The following is a 19457-nucleotide window of genomic DNA, read 5'->3' on the forward strand; positions in this document are numbered from 1 at the left end:
ACTAACCTAACCTAACCCAACCTAACCTAACCTATTCTAACCTAACCTAACCTAACCTATCCTATCCTAACGTAACCTAACCTAACCTAACCTAACCTAACCTAACCTAACCTTTTTTTTAGTGTGAATGGGCAAATCTTCATAATACCAATCAGAAAGTGTCCCAGATGTGCATCGCTTCACACAACCTAACCTAACATACATCTATCTCTTTATTTTTGGACAAGTACCTATATCGAGCGAACATTTAATTTCATAATACTTTTTTCCCTTTGTATTACTATTTCCATACAACTTCTATATAACACACCTCGGACGGCTTCTACATACAAAACATCTCCATTCAATTTTCGCAATTCATCTTTTTCGACAAGTTCTTATATCCTACCGGCCAGACGCCAAACTTAACACGGTTTTATAGACACTAGCGCCCCCTGCCGGCCAGACGCCAAACTTTACACGGTTTTATAGACACTAGCGCCCTCTGCCGGCCAGACGCCAAACTTGACACGGTTTTATAGACACTAGCGCCCTCTGCCGGCCAAATGCCAAACTTAACACGGTTTTATAGACACTAGCGCCCTCTGCCGGTCAGACGCCAATCTTCACACGGTTTTATAGACACTAGCGCCCTCTGCCGGCCAGACGCCAAACTTAACACGGTTTTATAGACACTAGCGCCCTCTGCCTGCCAGACGCCAAACTTAACACGGTTTTATAGACACTAGCGCCCTCTGCCGGCCAGACGCCAAACTTGACACGGTTTTATAGACACTAGCGCCCTCTGCCGGCCAAACGCCAAACTTAACACGGTTTTATAGACAGTAGCGCCCTCTGCCGGCCAGACGCCAAACTTAACACGGTTTTATAGACACTAGCGCCCCCTGCCGGCCAGACGCCAAACTTAACACGGTTTTATAGACACTAGCGCCCTCTGCCGGCCAGACGCCAAACTTGACACGGTTTTATAGACACTAGCGCCCTCTGCCCGCCAGACGCCAAACTTGACACGGTTTTATAGACACTAGCGCCCTCTGCCGGCCAAACGCCAAACTTAACACGGTTTTATATACACTAGCGCCCTCTGCCGGCCAGACGCCAAACTTGACACAGTTTTATAGACACGAATTTTTTTTTCGTTATTATTACTATTTCATACAACTTTTATATGTTACACCTCGAACAGTTTCTATTCTCATAAAACTTTAAACTAACCTAACCTAACCTAACCTAACCTAACCTATCCTAACCTAACCTAACCTAACCTAACCTAACCTAACCTAACCTAACCTAACCTATCCTAACCTAACCTTACCTAACCTGTCCTATCCTATCCTAACCTAACCTAACCTAACCTAACCTAACCTTTTTTTTAGTGTGGATGGGCAAATCTTCATAATACCAATCAGAAAGTGTCCGAGATGTGCATCGCTTCACACAACCTAACCTAACATACATCTATCTCTTTATTTTTGGACAAGTACCTATATCGAGCGGCAATCTAATTTCATAATACTTTTTTCTTTTTGTATTACTATTTTCAGACAACTTTTATATAACACACCTCGGACGGCTTCTACATACAGAACATCTCCATTCAATTTTCGCAATTCATCTTTTTCGACAAGTTCTTATATCCTACCGACCAGAAGACAAACTAAACATGGTTTTATAGACACTAGCGCCCTCTGCCGGCCAAACGCCAAACTTAACACGGTTTTATATACACTAGCGCCCTCTGCCGGCCAGATGCCAAACTTGACACGGTTTTATAGACACGATTTTTTTTTTCGTTATTATTACTATTTCATACAACTTTTATATGTTACACCTCGAACAGTTTCTATTCTCATAAAACTTTAAACTAACCTAACCTAACTTAACCTAACGTAACCTATCCTATCCTAACCTAACCTATCCAATCCTAACCTAACCTAACCTTTTTTTTAGTGTGGATGGGCAAATCTTAATAATACCAATCAGAAAGTGTCCCAGATGTGCATCGCTTCACACAACCTAACCTAACATACATCTATCTCTTTATTTTTAGACAAGTACCTATATCGAGCGAACATCTAATTTCATAATACTTTTTTCCCTTTGTATTACTATTTTCATACAACTTTTATATGTTACACATCGAACGGCTTCTACATACAAAACACCCCCATTCAATTTTCACAATTGATCTTTTTCGACAATTTCATACATCGAGCGAACATCTAATTTCATAATACTTTGGTTTTCATAATTCTAACTATTTGCATACAACTTTCATATAACACACCTCGGACGGCTTCTACATACAAAACATCTCCATTCAATTTTCGCAATTCATCTTTTTCGACAAGTTCTTATATCCTACCGGCCAGAAGACAAACTAAACATGGTTTTATAGACACTAGCGCCCCCTGCCGGCCAGACGCCAAACTTTACACGGTTTTATAGACACTAGCGCCCTCTGCCGGACAGACGCCAAACTTGACACGGTTTTATAGACACTAGCGCCCTCTGCCGGCCAAACGCCAAACTTAACACGGTTTTATAGACACTAGCGCCCTCTGCCGGCCAGGCGCCAAACTTAACACGGTTTTATAGACACTCGCGCCCTCTGCCGGTCAGACGCCAAACTTGACACGGTTTTATAGACACTAGCGCCGTCTGGCGGCCAGATGCCAAACTTGATACGGTTTTATAGACACGATTTTTTTTTTCGTTATTATTACTATTTCATACAACTTTTATATGTTACACCTCGAAGAGTTTCTATTCTCATAAAACTTTAAACTAACCTAACCTAACCTAACCTAACGTAACCTATCCTATCCTAACCTAACCTATCCAATCCTAACCTAACCTAACCTTTTTTTTAGTGTGGATGGGCAAATCTTCATAATACCAATCAGAAAGTGTCCCAGATGTGCATCGCTTCACACAACCTAACCTAACATACATCTATCTCTTTATTTTTGGACAAGTACCTATATCGAGCGGCAATCTAATTTCATAATACTTTTTTCCCTTTGTATTACTATTTTCATACAACTTTTATATGTTACACCCCGAACGGCTTCTACATACAGAACATCCCCATTCAATTTTCACAATTGATCTTTTCAGACAATTTCATACATCGAGCGAACATCTAATTTCATAATACTTAGGTTTTCATAATTCTAACTATTTGCATACAACTTTCATATAACACACCTCGGACGGCTTCTACATACAAAACATCTCCATTCAATTTTCGCAATTCATCTTTTTCGACAAGTTCTTATATCCTACCGGCCAGAAGACAAACTAAACACGGTTTTATACACACTAGCGCCCTCTGCCGGCCAGACGCCAAACTTAACACGGTTTTATAGACACTATCGCCCTCTGCCGTCCAGACGCCAAACTTGACACGGTTTTATAGACACTAGCGCCCTCTGCCGGCCAAACGCCAAACTTAACACGGTTTTATATACACTAGCGCCCTCTGCCGGCCAGACGCCAAACTTGACACGGTTTTATAGACACGATTTTTTTTTCGTTATTATTACTATTTCATACAACTTTTATATGTTACACCTCGAACAGTTTCTATTCTCATAAAACTTCAAACTAACCTTACCCAACCTAACCTTACCTAACCTATCCTAACCTAACCTAACCTAACCTATCCTATCCTTACCTAACCTAACCTAACCTAACCTAACCTTTTTTCAGTGTGGATGGGCAAATCTTCATAATACCAATCAGAAAGTGTCCCAGATGTGCATCGCTTCACACAACCTAACCTAACATACATCTATCTCTTTATTTTTAGACAAGTACCTATATCGAGCGAACATCTAATTTCATAATACTTTTTTCCCTTTGTATTAATATTTTCATACAACTTTTATATGTTACACATCGAACGGCTTCTACATACAAAACACCCCCATTCAATTTTCACAATTGATCTTTTTCGACAATTTCATACATCGAGCGAACATCTAATTTCATAATACTTTGGTTTTCATAATTCTAACTATTTTCATACAACTTTTATATAACACACCTCGGACGGCTTCTACATACAAAACATCTCCATTCAATTTTCGCAATTCATCTTTTTCGACAAGTTCTTATATCCTACCAGCCAGACGTCAAACTTAACACGGTTTTATAGACACTAGCGCCCCCTGCCGGCCAGACGCCAAACTTTACACGGTTTTATAGACACTAGCGCCCTCTGCCGGCCAGGCGCCAAACTTAACACGGTTTTATAGACAACTTTTATATGTTACACCTCGAACAGTTTCTATTCTCATAAAACTTTGAACTAACCTAACCTAACCTAACCTAACCTAACCTAACCTAACCTTAACTAACCTAACCTATCCTAACCTAACCTAACCTAACCTGTCCTATCCTATCCTATCCTAACCTAACCTAACCTTACCTTTTTTTTAGTGTGGATGGGCAAATCTTCATAATACCAATCAGAAAGTGTCCCATATGTGCATCGCTTCACACAACCTAACCTAACATACATCTATCTCTTTATTTTTGGACAAGTACCTATATCGAGCGGCAATCTAATTTCATAATACTTTTTTCCCTTTGTATTACTATTTTCATACAACTTTTATATAACACACCTCGGACGGCTTCTACATACAGAACATCTCCATTCAATTTTCGCAATTCATCTTTTTCGACAAGTTCTTATATACTACCGGCCAGAATACAAACTAAACACGGTTTTATAGACACTAGCGCCCTCTGCTGGCCAAACGCCAAACTTGACACGGTTTTATAGACACTAGCGCCCTCTGCCGGCCAGACGCCAAACTTGACACGGTTTTATAGACACTAGCGCCCTCTGCCGGCCAAACGCCAAACTTAACACTGTTTTATATACACTAGCGCCCTCTGCCGGCCAGATGCCAAACTTGACACGGTTTTATAGACACGATTTTTTTTTCGTTATTATTACTATTTCATACAACTTTTATATGTTACACCTCGAACAGTTTCTATTCTCATAAAACTTTAAACTAACCTAACCTAACCTAACCTAACCTAACCTATCCTAACCTAACCTAACCTAACCTATCCTATCCTAACCTAACCTAACCTAACCTAACCTTTTTTTTAGTGTGGATGGGCAAATCTTATAATACCAATCAGAAAGTGTCCCAGATGTGCATCGCTTCACACAACCTAACCTAACATACATCTATCTCTTTATTTTTGGACAAGTACCTATATCGAGCGGCAATCTAATTTCATAATACTTTTTTACCTTTGTATTACCATTTTCATTCAACTTTTATATAACACACCTCGGACGGCTTCTACATACAAAACATCTCCATTCAATTTTCGCAATTCATCTTTTTCGACAAGTTCTTATATCCTACCGGCCAGAAGACAAACTAAACATGGTTTTATAGACACTAGCGCCCTCTGCCGGCCAGACGCCAAACTTAACACGGTTTTATAGACACTATCGCCCCCTGCCGGCCAGACGCCAAACTCAACACCGTTTTATAGACACTAGCGCCCTCTGCCGGCCAGACGCCAAACTTGACACAGTTTTATAGACAATAGCGCCCTCTGCCGGCCAGGCGCCAAACTTGACACGGTTTTATAGACACGATTTTTTTTCGTTATTATTACTATTTCATACAACTTTTATATGTTACACCTCGAACAGTTTCTATTCCCATAAAACTTTAAACTAACCTAACCTAACCTAACCTAACCTAACCTAACCTAACCTATCCTTACCTAACCTAACCTAACCTGTCCTATCCTATCCTAACCTAACCTAACCTAACCTAACCTAACCTTTTTTTTAGTGTGGATGGGCAAATCTTCATAATACCAATCAGAAAGTGTCCGAGATGTGCATCGCTTCACACAACCTAACCTAACATACATCTATCTCTTTATTTTTGGACAAGTACCTATATCGAGCGGCAATCTAATTTCATAATACTTTTTTCTTTTTGTATTACTATTTTCAGACAACTTTTATATAACACACCTCGGACGGCTTCTACATACAGAACATCTCCATTCAATTTTCGCAATTCATCTTTTTCGACAAGTTCTTATATCCTACCGACCAGAAGACAAACTAAACATGGTTTTATAGACACTAGCGCCCTCTGCCGGCCAAACGCCAAACTTAACACGGTTTTATATACACTAGCGCCCTCTGCCGGCCAGATGCCAAACTTGACACGGTTTTATAGACACGATTTTTTTTTTCGTTATTATTACTATTTCATACAACTTTTATATGTTACACCTCGAACAGTTTCTATTCTCATAAAACTTTAAACTAACCTAACCTAACTTAACCTAACGTAACCTATCCTATCCTAACCTAACCTATCCAATCCTAACCTAACCTAACCTTTTTTTTAGTGTGGATGGGCAAATCTTAATAATACCAATCAGAAAGTGTCCCAGATGTGCATCGCTTCACACAACCTAACCTAACATACATCTATCTCTTTATTTTTAGACAAGTACCTATATCGAGCGAACATCTAATTTCATAATACTTTTTTCCCTTTGTATTACTATTTTCATACAACTTTTATATGTTACACATCGAACGGCTTCTACATACAAAACACCCCCATTCAATTTTCACAATTGATCTTTTTCGACAATTTCATACATCGAGCGAACATCTAATTTCATAATACTTTGGTTTTCATAATTCTAACTATTTGCATACAACTTTCATATAACACACCTCGGACGGCTTCTACATACAAAACATCTCCATTCAATTTTCGCAATTCATCTTTTTCGACAAGTTCTTATATCCTACCGGCCAGAAGACAAACTAAACATAGTTTTATAGACACTAGCGCCCCCTGCCGGCCAGACGCCAAACTTTACACGGTTTTATAGACACTAGCGCCCTCTGCCGGCCAGACGCCAAACTTGACACGGTTTTATAGACACTAGCGCCCTCTGCCGGCCAAACGCCAAACTTAACACGGTTTTATAGACACTAGCGCCCTCTGCCGGCCAGGCGCCAAACTTAACACGGTTTTATAGACACTCGCGCCCTCTGCCGGTCAGACGCCAAACTTGACACGGTTTTATAGACACTAGCGCCGTCTGGCGGCCAGATGCCAAACTTGACACGGTTTTATAGACACGATTTTTTTTTTCGTTATTATTACTATTTCATACAACTTTTATATGTTACACCTCGAAGAGTTTCTATTCTCATAAAACTTTAAACTAACCTAACCTAACCTAACCTAACGTAACCTATCCTATCCTAACCTAACCTATCCAATCCTAACCTAACCTAACCTTTTTTTTAGTGTGGATGGGCAAATCTTCATAATACCAATCAGAAAGTGTCCCAGATGTGCATCGCTTCACACAACCTAACCTAACATACATCTATCTCTTTATTTTTGGACAAGTACCTATATCGAGCGGCAATCTAATTTCATAATACTTTTTTCCCTTTGTATTACTATTTTCATACAACTTTTATATGTTACACCCCGAACGGCTTCTACATACAGAACATCCCCATTCAATTTTCACAATTGATCTTTTCAGACAATTTCATACATCGAGCGAACATCTAATTTCATAATACTTTGGTTTTCATAATTCTAACTATTTGCATACAACTTTCATATAACACACCTCGGACGGCTTATACATACAAAACATCTCCATTCAATTTTCGCAATTCATCTTTTTCGACAAGTTCTTATATCCTACCGGCCAGAAGACAAACTAAACACGGTTTTATAGACACTAGCGCCCTCTGCCGGCCAGACGCCAAACTTAACACGGTTTTATAGACACTATCGCCCTCTGCCGTCCAGACGCCAAACTTGACACGGTTTTATAGACACTAGCGCCCTCTGCCGGCCAAACGCCAAACTTAACACGGTTTTATATACACTAGCGCCCTCTGCCGGCCAGACGCCAAACTTGACACGGTTTTATAGACACGATTTTTTTTTCGTTATTATTACTATTTCATACAACTTTTATATGTTACACCTCGAACAGTTTCTATTCTCATAAAACTTTAAACTAACCTAACCCAACCTAACCTTACCTAACCTATCCTAACCTAACCTAACCTAACCTATCCTATCCTTACCTAACCTAACCTAACCTAACCTAACCTTTTTTCAGTGTGGATGGGCAAATCTTCATAATACCAATCAGAAAGTGTCCCAGATGTGCATCGCTTCACACAACCTAACCTAACATACATCTATCTCTTTATTTTTAGACAAGTACCTATATCGAGCGAACATCTAATTTCATAATACTTTTTTCCCTTTGTATTAATATTTTCATACAACTTTTATATGTTACACATCGAACGGCTTCTACATACAAAACACCCCCATTCAATTTTCACAATTGATCTTTTTCGACAATTTCATACATCGAGCGAACATCTAATTTCATAATACTTTGGTTTTCACAATTCTAACTATTTTCATACAACTTTTATATAACACACCTCGGACGGCTTCTACATACAAAACATCTCCATTCAATTTTCGCAATTCATCTTTTTCGACAAGTTCTTATATCCTACCAGCCAGACGTCAAACTTAACACGGTTTTATAGACACTAGCGCCCCCTGCCGGCCAGACGCCAAACTTTACACGGTTTTATAGACACTAGCGCCCTCTGCCGGCCAGGCGCCAAACTTAACACGGTTTTATAGACAACTTTTATATGTTACACCTCGAACAGTTTCTATTCTCATAAAACTTTGAACTAACCTAACCTAACCTAACCTAACCTAACCTAACCTAACCTTAACTAACCTAACCTATCCTAACCTAACCTAACCTAACCTGTCCTATCCTATCCTATCCTAACCTAACCTAACCTTACCTTTTTTTTAGTGTGGATGGGCAAATCTTCATAATACCAATCAGAAAGTGTCCCAGATGTGCATCGCTTCACACAACCTAACCTAACATACATCTATCTCTTTATTTTTGGACAAGTACCTATATCGAGCGGCAATCTAATTTCATAATACTTTTTTCCCTTTGTATTACTATTTTCATACAACTTTTATATAACACACCTCGGACGGCTTCTACATACAGAACATCTCCATTCAATTTTCGCAATTCATCTTTTTCGACAAGTTCTTATATACTACCGGCCAGAATACAAACTAAACACGGTTTTATAGACACTAGCGCCCTCTGCTGGCCAAACGCCAAACTTGACACGGTTTTATAGACACTAGCGCCCTCTGCCGGCCAGACGCCAAACTTGACACGGTTTTATAGACACTAGCGCCCTCTGCCGGCCAAACGCCAAACTTAACACTGTTTTATATACACTAGCGCCCTCTGCCGGCCAGACGCCAAACTTGACACGGTTTTATAGACACGATTTTTTTTTCGTTATTATTACTATTTCATACAACTTTTATATGTTACACCTCGAACAGTTTCTATTCTCATAAAACTTTAAACTAACCTAACCTAACCTAACCTAACCTAACCTATCCTAACCTAACCTAACCTAACCTATCCTATCCTAACCTAACCTAACCTAACCTAACCTTTTTTTTAGTGTGGATGGGCAAATCTTATAATACCAATCAGAAAGTGTCCCAGATGTGCATCGCTTCACACAACCTAACCTAACATACATCTATCTCTTTATTTTTGGACAAGTACCTATATCGAGCGGCAATCTAATTTCATAATACTTTTTTACCTTTGTATTACCATTTTCATACAACTTTTATATAACACACCTCGGACGGCTTCTACATACAAAACATCTCCATTCAATTTTCGCAATTCATCTTTTTCGACAAGTTCTTATATCCTACCGGCCAGAAGACAAACTAAACATGGTTTTATAGACACTAGCGCCCTCTGCCGGCCAGACGCCAAACTTAACACGGTTTTATAGACACTATCGCCCCCTGCCGGCCAGACGCCAAACTCAACACGGTTTTATAGACACTAGCGCCCTCTGCCGGCCAGACGCCAAACTTGACACAGTTTTATAGACAATAGCGCCCTCTGCCGGCCAGGCGCCAAACTTGACACGGTTTTATAGACACGATTTTTTTTCGTTATTATTACTATTTCATACAACTTTTATATGTTACACCTCGAACAGTTTCTATTCCCATAAAACTTTAAACTAACCTAACCTAACCTTACCTAACCTAACCTAACCTAACCTATCCTTACCTAACCTAACCTAACCTGTCCTATCCTATCCTAACCTAACCTAACCTAACCTAACCTAACCTTTTTTTTAGTGTGGATGGGCAAATCTTCATAATACCAATCAGAAAGTGTCCGAGATGTGCATCGCTTCACACAACCTAACCTAACATACATCTATCTCTTTATTTTTGGACAAGTACCTATATCGAGCGGCAATCTAATTTCATAATACTTTTTTCTTTTTGTATTACTATTTTCAGACAACTTTTATATAACACACCTCGGACGGCTTCTACATACAGAACATCTCCATTCAATTTTCGCAATTCATCTTTTTCGACAAGTTCTTATATCCTACCGACCAGAAGACAAACTAAACATGGTTTTATAGACACTAGCGCCCTCTGCCGGCCAAACGCCAAACTTAACACGGTTTTATATACACTAGCGCCCTCTGCCGGCCAGATGCCAAACTTGACACGGTTTTATAGACACGATTTTTTTTTTCGTTATTATTACTATTTCATACAACTTTTATATGTTACACCTCGAACAGTTTCTATTCTCATAAAACTTTAAACTAACCTAACCTAACTTAACCTAACGTAACCTATCCTATCCTAACCTAACCTATCCAATCCTAACCTAACCTAACCTTTTTTTTAGTGTGGATGGGCAAATCTTAATAATACCAATCAGAAAGTGTCCCAGATGTGCATCGCTTCACACAACCTAACCTAACATACATCTATCTCTTTATTTTTAGACAAGTACCTATATCGAGCGAACATCTAATTTCATAATACTTTTTTCCCTTTGTATTACTATTTTCATACAACTTTTATATGTTACACATCGAACGGCTTCTACATACAAAACACCCCCATTCAATTTTCACAATTGATCTTTTTCGACAATTTCATACATCGAGCGAACATCTAATTTCATAATACTTTGGTTTTCATAATTCTAACTATTTGCATACAACTTTCATATAACACACCTCGGACGGCTTCTACATACAAAACATCTCCATTCAATTTTCGCAATTCATCTTTTTCGACAAGTTCTTATATCCTACCGGCCAGAAGACAAACTAAACATGGTTTTATAGACACTAGCGCCCCCTGCCGGCCAGACGCCAAACTTTACACGGTTTTATAGACACTAGCGCCCTCTGCCGGCCAGACGCCAAACTTGACACGGTTTTATAGACACTAGCGCCCTCTGCCGGCCAAACGCCAAACTTAACACGGTTTTATAGACACTAGCGCCCTCTGCCGGCCAGGCGCCAAACTTAACACGGTTTTATAGACACTCGCGCCCTCTGCCGGTCAGACGCCAAACTTGACACGGTTTTATAGACACTAGCGCCGTCTGGCGGCCAGATGCCAAACTTGACACGGTTTTATAGACACGATTTTTTTTTTCGTTATTATTACTATTTCATACAACTTTTATATGTTACACCTCGAAGAGTTTCTATTCTCATAAAACTTTAAACTAACCTAACCTAACCTAACCTAACGTAACCTATCCTATCCTAACCTAACCTATCCAATCCTAACCTAACCTAACCTTTTTTTTAGTGTGGATGGGCAAATCTTCATAATACCAATCAGAAAGTGTCCCAGATGTGCATCGCTTCACACAACCTAACCTAACATACATCTATCTCTTTATTTTTGGACAAGTACCTATATCGAGCGGCAATCTAATTTCATAATACTTTTTTCCCTTTGTATTACTATTTTCATACAACTTTTATATGTTACACCCCGAACGGCTTCTACATACAGAACATCCCCATTCAATTTTCACAATTGATCTTTTCAGACAATTTCATACATCGAGCGAACATCTAATTTCATAATACTTTGGTTTTCATAATTCTAACTATTTGCATACAACTTTCATATAACACACCTCGGACGGCTTATACATACAAAACATCTCCATTCAATTTTCGCAATTCATCTTTTTCGACAAGTTCTTATATCCTACCGGCCAGAAGACAAACTAAACACGGTTTTATAGACACTAGCGCCCTCTGCCGGCCAGACGCCAAACTTAACACGGTTTTATAGACACTATCGCCCTCTGCCGTCCAGACGCCAAACTTGACACGGTTTTATAGACACTAGCGCCCTCTGCCGGCCAAACGCCAAACTTAACACGGTTTTATATACACTAGCGCCCTCTGCCGGCCAGACGCCAAACTTGACACGGTTTTATAGACACGATTTTTTTTTCGTTATTATTACTATTTCATACAACTTTTATATGTTACACCTCGAACAGTTTCTATTCTCATAAAACTTTAAACTAACCTAACCCAACCTAACCTTACCTAACCTATCCTAACCTAACCTAACCTAACCTATCCTATCCTTACCTAACCTAACCTAACCTAACCTAACCTTTTTTCAGTGTGGATGGGCAAATCTTCATAATACCAATCAGAAAGTGTCCCAGATGTGCATCGCTTCACACAACCTAACCTAACATACATCTATCTCTTTATTTTTAGACAAGTACCTATATCGAGCGAACATCTAATTTCATAATACTTTTTTCCCTTTGTATTAATATTTTCATACAACTTTTATATGTTACACATCGAACGGCTTCTACATACAAAACACCCCCATTCAATTTTCACAATTGATCTTTTTCGACAATTTCATACATCGAGCGAACATCTAATTTCATAATACTTTGGTTTTCACAATTCTAACTATTTTCATACAACTTTTATATAACACACCTCGGACGGCTTCTACATACAAAACATCTCCATTCAATTTTCGCAATTCATCTTTTTCGACAAGTTCTTATATCCTACCAGCCAGACGTCAAACTTAACACGGTTTTATAGACACTAGCGCCCCCTGCCGGCCAGACGCCAAACTTTACACGGTTTTATAGACACTAGCGCCCTCTGCCGGCCAGGCGCCAAACTTAACACGGTTTTATAGACAACTTTTATATGTTACACCTCGAACAGTTTCTATTCTCATAAAACTTTGAACTAACCTAACCTAACCTAACCTAACCTAACCTAACCTAACCTTAACTAACCTAACCTATCCTAACCTAACCTAACCTAACCTGTCCTATCCTATCCTATCCTAACCTATCCTACCTATCTCTTTATTTTTGGACAAGTACCTATATCGAGCGGCAATCTAATTTCATAATACTTTCTTCTTTTTGTATTACTATTTTCAGACAACTTTTATATAACACACCTCGGACGGCTTCTACATACAGAACATCTCCATTCAATTTTCGCAATTCATCTTTTTCGACAAGTTCTTATATCCTACCGACCAGAAGACAAACTAAACATGGTTTTATAGACACTAGCGCCCTCTGCCGGCCAAACGCCAAACTTAACACGGTTTTATAGACACTAGCGCCCTCTGCCGGCCAGACGCCAAACTTGACACGGTTTTATAGACACTAGCGCCCTCTGCCGGCCAGACGCCAAACTTGACACGGTTTTATAGACACTAGCGCCCTCTGCCGGCCAAACGCCAAACTTAACACGGTTTTATAGACACTAGCGCCCTCTGCCGGCCAGGCGCCAAACTTAACACGGTTTTATAGACACAAGCGCCCTCTGCCGGTCAGACGCCAAACTTCACACGGTTTTATAGACACTAGCGCCCTCTGCCGGCCAGATGCCAAACTTGACACGGTTTTATAGACACGATTTTTTTTTCCGTTATTATTACTATTTCATACAACTTTTATATGTTACACCTCGAACAGTTTCTATTCGCATAAAACTTTAAACTAACCTAACCTAACCTAACCTAACCTAACCTAACCTAACCTATCCTAACCTAACCTAACCTAACCTAACCTTTTTTTTAGTGTGCATGGGCAAATCTACATAATACCAATCAGAAAGTGTCCCAGATGTGCATCGCTTCACACAACCTAACCTAACATACATCTATCTCTTTATTTTTGGACAAGTACCTATATCGAGCGGCAATCTAATTTCATGATACTTTTTTCTTTTTGTATTACTATTTTCATACAACTTTTATATAACTCACCTCGGACGGCTTCTACATACAGAACATCTCCATTCAATTTTCGCAATTCATCTTTTTCGACAAGTTCTTATATCCTACCGGCCAGAAGACAAACTAAACACGTTTTTATAGACACTAGCGCCCTCTGCTGGCCAAACGCCAAACTTAACACGGTTTTATAGACACTAGCGCCCTCTGCCGGCCAGACGCCAAACTTGACACGGTTTTATAGACACTAGCGCCCTCTGCAGGCCAAACGCCAAACTTAACACGGTTTTATAGACACTAGCGCCCTCTGCCGGCCAAACGCCAAACTTAACACGGTTTTATAGACACTAGCGCCCTCTGCCGGCCAGACGCCAAACTTAACACGGTTTTATAGACACTAGCGCCCTCTGCCGGCCAAACGCCAAACTTAACACGGTTTTATAGACACTAGCGCCCTCTGCCGGCCAGACGCCAAACTTGACACGGTTTTATAGACACTAGCGGCCTCTGCCGGATAGACGCCAAACTTAACACGGTTTTATAGACACTAGCGCCCTCTGCCGGCCAGACGCCAAACTTGACACGGTTTTATAGACACTTTTTATTTTTCGTTATTATTACTATTTCATACAACTTTTATATGTTACACCTCGAACAGTTTCTATTCTCATAAAACTTTAAACTAACCTAACCTAACCTAACCTAACCTAACCTAACCTAACCTAACCTAACCTATCCTAACCTAACCTAACCTAACCTAACCTTTTTTTTAGTGTGGAAGGGCAAATCTACATAATACCAATCAGAAAGTGTCCCAGATGTGCATCGCTTCACACAACCTAACCTAACATACATCTATCTCTTTATTTTTGGACAAGTACCTATATCGAGCGGCAATCTAATTTCATGATACTTTTTTCTTTTTGTATTACTATTTTCATACAACTTTTATATAACTCACCTCGGACGGCTTCTACATACAGAACATCTCCATTCAATTTTCGCAATTCATCTTTTTCGACAAGTTCTTATATCCTACCGGCCAGAAGACAAACTAAACACGGTTTTATAGACACTAGCGCCCTCTGCCGGCCAGACGCCAAACTTGACACGGTTTTATAGACACGATTTTTTTTTCGTTATTATTACTATTTCATACAACTTTTATATGTTACACCTCGAACAGTTTCTATTCTCATAAAACTTTAAACTAACCTAACCTAACCTAACCTTACCTAACCTATCCTTACCTAACCTAACCTAACCTATCCTATCCTTACCTAACCTAACCTAACCTTTTTTCAGTGTGGATGGGCAAATCTTCATAATACCAATCAGAAAGTGTCCCAGATGTGCATCGCTTCACACAACCTAACCTAACATACATCTATCTCTTTATTTTTGGACAAGTACCTATATCGAGCGGCAATCTAATTTCATAATACTTTTTTCCCTTTGTATTACTATTTTCATACAACTTTTATATGTTACACATCGAACGGCTTCTACATACAAAACACCCCCATTCAATTTTCACAATTGATCTTTTTCGACAATTTCATACATCGAGCGAACATCTAATTTCATAATACTTTTTTCCCTTTGTATTACTATTTTCATACAACTTCTATATAACACACCTCGGACGGCTTCTACATACAAAACATCTCCATTCAATTTTCGCAATTCATCTTTTTCGACAAGTTCTTATATCCTACCAGCCAGACGCCAAACTTAACACGGTTTTATAGACACTAGCGCCCCCTGCCGGCCAGACGCCAAACTTTACACGGTTTTATAGACACTAGCGCCCTCTGCCGGCCAGGCGCCAAACTTAACACGGTTTTATAGACAACTTTTATATGTTACACCTCGAACAGTTTCTATTCTCATAAAACTTTGAACTAACCTAACCTAACCTAACCTAACCTAACCTAACCTAACCTTAACTAACCTAACCTATCCTAACCTAACCTAACCTAACCTGTCCTATCCTATCCTATCCTAACCTATCCTACCTATCTCTTTATTTTTGGACAAGTACCTATATCGAGCGGCAATCTAATTTCATAATACTTTCTTCTTTTTGTATTACTATTTTCAGACAACTTTTATATAACACACCTCGGACGGCTTCTACATACAGAACATCTCCATTCAATTTTCGCAATTCATCTTTTTCGACAAGTTCTTATATCCTACCGACCAGAAGACAAACTAAACATGGTTTTATAGACACTAGCGCCCTCTGCCGGCCAAACGCCAAACTTAACACGGTTTTATAGACACTAGCGCCCTCTGCCGGCCAGACGCCAAACTTGACACGGTTTTATAGACACTAGCGCCCTCTGCCGGCCAGACGCCAAACTTGACACGGTTTTATAGACACTAGCGCCCTCTGCCGGCCAAACGCCAAACTTAACACGGTTTTATAGACACTAGCGCCCTCTGCCGGCCAGGCGCCAAACTTAACACGGTTTTATAGACACAAGCGCCCTCTGCCGGTCAGACGCCAAACTTCACACGGTTTTATAGACACTAGCGCCCTCTGCCGGCCAGATGCCAAACTTGACACGGTTTTATAGACACGATTTTTTTTTCCGTTATTATTACTATTTCATACAACTTTTATATGTTACACCTCGAACAGTTTCTATTCGCATAAAACTTTAAACTAACCTAACCTAACCTAACCTAACCTAACCTAACCTAACCTATCCTAACCTAACCTAACCTAACCTAACCTTTTTTTTAGTGTGCATGGGCAAATCTACATAATACCAATCAGAAAGTGTCCCAGATGTGCATCGCTTCACACAACCTAACCTAACATACATCTATCTCTTTATTTTTGGACAAGTACCTATATCGAGCGGCAATCTAATTTCATGATACTTTTTTCTTTTTGTATTACTATTTTCATACAACTTTTATATAACTCACCTCGGACGGCTTCTACATACAGAACATCTCCATTCAATTTTCGCAATTCATCTTTTTCGACAAGTTCTTATATCCTACCGGCCAGAAGACAAACTAAACACGTTTTTATAGACACTAGCGCCCTCTGCTGGCCAAACGCCAAACTTAACACGGTTTTATAGACACTAGCGCCCTCTGCCGGCCAGACGCCAAACTTGACACGGTTTTATAGACACTAGCGCCCTCTGCAGGCCAAACGCCAAACTTAACACGGTTTTATAGACACTAGCGCCCTCTGCCGGCCAAACGCCAAACTTAACACGGTTTTATAGACACTAGCGCCCTCTGCCGGCCAGACGCCAAACTTAACACGGTTTTATAGACACTAGCGCCCTCTGCCGGCCAAACGCCAAACTTAACACGGTTTTATAGACACTAGCGCCCTCTGCCGGCCAGACGCCAAACTTGACACGGTTTTATAGACACTAGCGGCCTCTGCCGGATAGACGCCAAACTTAACACGGTTTTATAGACACTAGCGCCCTCTGCCGGCCAGACGCCAAACTTGACACGGTTTTATAGACACTTTTTATTTTTCGTTATTATTACTATTTCATACAACTTTTATATGTTACACCTCGAACAGTTTCTATTCTCATAAAACTTTAAACTAACCTAACCTAACCTAACCTAACCTAACCTAACCTAACCTAACCTAACCTATCCTAACCTAACCTAACCTAACCTAACCTTTTTTTTAGTGTGGAAGGGCAAATCTACATAATACCAATCAGAAAGTGTCCCAGATGTGCATCGCTTCACACAACCTAACCTAACATACATCTATCTCTTTATTTTTGGACAAGTACCTATATCGAGCGGCAATCTAATTTCATGATACTTTTTTCTTTTTGTATTACTATTTTCATACAACTTTTATATAACTCACCTCGGACGGCTTCTACATACAGAACATCTCCATTCAATTTTCGCAATTCATCTTTTTCGACAAGTTCTTATATCCTACCGGCCAGAAGACAAACTAAACACGGTTTTATAGACACTAGCGCCCTCTGCCGGCCAGACGCCAAACTTGACACGGTTTTATAGACACGATTTTTTTTTCGTTATTATTACTATTTCATACAACTTTTATATGTTACACCTCGAACAGTTTCTATTCTCATAAAACTTTAAACTAACCTAACCTAACCTAACCTTACCTAACCTATCCTTACCTAACCTAACCTAACCTATCCTATCCTTACCTAACCTAACCTAACCTTTTTTCAGTGTGGATGGGCAAATCTTCATAATACCAATCAGAAAGTGTCCCAGATGTGCATCGCTTCACACAACCTAACCTAACATACATCTATCTCTTTATTTTTGGACAAGTACCTATATCGAGCGGCAATCTAATTTCATAATACTTTTTTCCCTTTGTATTACTATTTTCATACAACTTTTATATGTTACACATCGAACGGCTTCTACATACAAAACACCCCCATTCAATTTTCACAATTGATCTTTTTCGACAATTTCATACATCGAGCGAACATCTAATTTCATAATACTTTTTTCCCTTTGTATTACTATTTTCATACAACTTCTATATAACACACCTCGGACGGCTTCTACATACAAAACATCTCCATTCAATTTTCGCAATTCATCTTTTTCGACAAGTTCTTATATCCTACCAGCCAGACGCCAAACTTAACACGGTTTTATAGACACTAGCGCCCCCTGCCGGCCAGACGCCAAACTTTACACGGTTTTATAGACACTAGCGCCCTCTGCCGGCCAGGCGCCAAACTTAACACGGTTTTATAGACAACTTTTATATGTTACACCTCGAACAGTTTCTATTCTCATAAAACTTTGAACTAACCTAACCTAACCTAACCTAACCTAACCTAACCTAACCTAACCTAACCTTAACTAACCTAACCTATCCTAACCTAACCTATCCTAACCTAACCTAACCTAACCTAACCTGTCCTATCCTATCCTAACCTAACCTAACCTAACCTAACCTTACCTTTTTTTTAGTGTGGATGGGCAAATCTTCATAATACCAATCAGAAAGTGTCCCAGATGTGCATCGCTTCACACAACCTAACCTAACATACATCTATCTCTTTATTTTTGGACAAGTACCTATATCGAGCGGCAATCTAATTTCATAATACTTTTTTCCCTTTGTATTACTATTTTCATACAACTTTTATATAACACACCTCGGACGGCTTCTACATACAGAACATCTCCATTCAATTT

Source organism: Diorhabda sublineata, chromosome 11, assembly GCF_026230105.1.
Source record: "Diorhabda sublineata isolate icDioSubl1.1 chromosome 11, icDioSubl1.1, whole genome shotgun sequence".
In the NCBI taxonomy this organism is placed as follows: Eukaryota; Metazoa; Arthropoda; class Insecta; order Coleoptera; family Chrysomelidae; genus Diorhabda; species Diorhabda sublineata.